Genomic DNA, 2,500 nt, shown 5'->3' with positions numbered 1-2,500 from the left:
TGGCCTGTTCTTGCATTGCGCGGTGACCGTCGAGAGCGGAGCAAAACGTCAGCCATCTCAGCACCCTGGAACCCCCCGGGTGGCACAGGGCTGGATGGGGCTTTCGTATAGCAGGGACGGTGCTGCCTCTCGCTTCGCTCGCTGTCCGCCGCTCGCCGCTCGCTCGTGCAGCCAAAAATGGCCAGTTTTGGCCCGTTTTTGGGCCGTTTTGGCCAGTTTTTGGCCTGTTCTTGCATTGCGCGGTGACCGTCGAGAGCGGAGCAAAACGTCAGCCATCTCAGCACCCTGGAACCCCCCGGGTGGCACAGGGCTGGATGGGGCTTTCGTATAGCAGGGACGGTGCTGCCTCTCGCTTCGCTCGCTGTCCGCCGCTCGCCGCTCGCTCGTGCAGCCAAAAATGGCCAGTTTTGGCCCGTTTTTGGGCCGTTTTGGCCAGTTTTTGGCCTGTTCTTGCATTGCGCGGTGACCGTCGAGAGCGGAGCAAAACGTCAGCCATCTCAGCACCCTGGAACCCCCCGGGTGGCACAGGGCTGGATGGGGCTTTCGTATAGCAGGGACGGTGCTGCCTCTCGCTTCGCTCGCTGTCCGCCGCTCGCCGCTCGCTCGTGCAGCCAAAAATGGCCAGTTTTGGCCCGTTTTTGGGCCGTTTTGGCCAGTTTTTGGCCTGTTCTTGCATTGCGCGGTGACCGTCGAGAGCGGAGCAAAACGTCAGCCATCTCAGCACCCTGGAACCCCCCGGGTGGCACAGGGCTGGATGGGGCTTTCGTATAGCAGGGACGGTGCTGCCTCTCGCTTCGCTCGCTGTCCGCCGCTCGCCGCTCGCTCGTGCAGCCAAAAATGGCCAGTTTTGGCCCGTTTTTGGGCCGTTTTGGCCAGTTTTTGGCCTGTTCTTGCATTGCGCGGTGACCGTCGAGAGCGGAGCAAAACGTCAGCCATCTCAGCACCCTGGAACCCCCCGGGTGGCAGAGGGCTGGATGGGGCTTTCGTATAGCAGGGACGGTGCTGCCTCTCGCTTCGCTCGCTGTCCGCCGCTCGCCGCTCGCTCGCGCAGCCAAAAATGGCCAGTTTTGGCCCGTTTTTGGGCCGTTTTGGCCAGTTTTTGGCCTGTTCTTGCATTGCGCGGTGACCGTCGAGAGCGGAGCAAAACGTCAGCCATCTCAGCACCCTGGAACCCCCCGGGTGGCACAGGGCTGGATGGGGCTTTCGTATAGCAGGGACGGTGCTGCCTCTCGCTTCGCTCGCTGTCCGCCGCTCGCCGCTCGCGCAGCCAAAAATGGCCAGTTTTGGCCCGTTTTTGGGCCGTTTTGGCCAGTTTTTGGCCTGTTCTTGCATTGCGCGGTGACCGTCGAGAGCGGAGCAAAACGTCAGCCATCTCAGCACCCTGGAACCCCCCGGGTGGCACAGGGCTGGATGGGGCTTTCGTATAGCAGGGACGGTGCTGCCTCTCGCTTCGCTCGCTGTTCGCCGCTCGCCGCTCGCTCGCGCAGCCAAAAATGGCCAGTTTTGGCCCGTTTTTGGGCTGTTTTGGCCAGTTTTTGGCCTGTTCTTGCGTGGTGCGGTGACCGTCGTGAGCGGAGCAAAACGTCAGCCATCTCAGCACCCTGGAACCCCCCGGGTGGCACAGGGCTGGATGGGGCTTTCGTATAGCAGGGACGGTGCTGCCTCTCGCTTCGCTCGCTGTTCGCCGCTCGCCGCTCGCTCGCGCAGCCAAAAATGGCCAGTTTTGGCCCGTTTTTGGGCTGTTTTGGCCTGTTTTTGGGCTGTTCTTGTGTGGCGCGGTGACCGTCGTGAGCGGAGCAAAATGTCAGCCATCTCAGCACCCTGGAACCCCCCGGGTGGCACAGGGCTGGATGGGGCTTTCGTATAGCAGGGACGGTGCTGCCTCGCGCTTCGCTCGCTGTTCGCCGCTCTCCGCTCGCTCGCGCAGCAAAAAATGGCCAGTTTTGGCCCGTTTTTGGGCTGTTTTGGCCAGTTTTTGGCCTGTTCTTGCGTGCCGCGGCGACCGTCGTGAGCGGAGCAAAACGTCAGCCATCTCAGCACCCTGGAACCCCCCGGGTGGCACAGGGCTGGATGGGGCTTTCGTATAGCAGGGACGGTGCTGCCTCTCGCTTCGCTCGCTGTCCGCCGCTCGCTGCTCGCTCGCGCAGCCAAAAATGGCCAGTTTTGGCCCGTTTTTGGGCTGTTTTGGCCTGTTTTTGGGCTGTTCTTGTGTGCCGCGGCGACCGTCGTGAGCGGAGCAAAATGTCAGCCATCTCAGCACCCTGGAACCCCCCGGGTGGCACAGGGCTGGATGGGGCTTTCGTATAGCAGGGACGGTGCTGCCTCTCGCTTCGCTCGCTGTCCGCCGCTCGCCGCTCGCTCGCGCAGCCAAAAATGGCCAGTTTTGGCCCGTTTTTGGGCCGTTTTGGCCAGTTTTTGGCCTGTTCTTGCGTTGCGCGGTGACCGTCGAGAGCGGAGCAAAACGTCAGCCATCTCAGCACCCTGGAACCCCCCGGGTGGC

Source organism: Musa acuminata, unplaced genomic scaffold, assembly GCF_036884655.1.
Source record: "Musa acuminata AAA Group cultivar baxijiao unplaced genomic scaffold, Cavendish_Baxijiao_AAA HiC_scaffold_487, whole genome shotgun sequence".
NCBI classification, from domain to species: domain Eukaryota; kingdom Viridiplantae; phylum Streptophyta; class Magnoliopsida; order Zingiberales; family Musaceae; genus Musa; species Musa acuminata.
The sequence above is the reverse complement of the archived record's forward strand: the minus strand, read 5'-3'. Positions refer to the sequence as shown.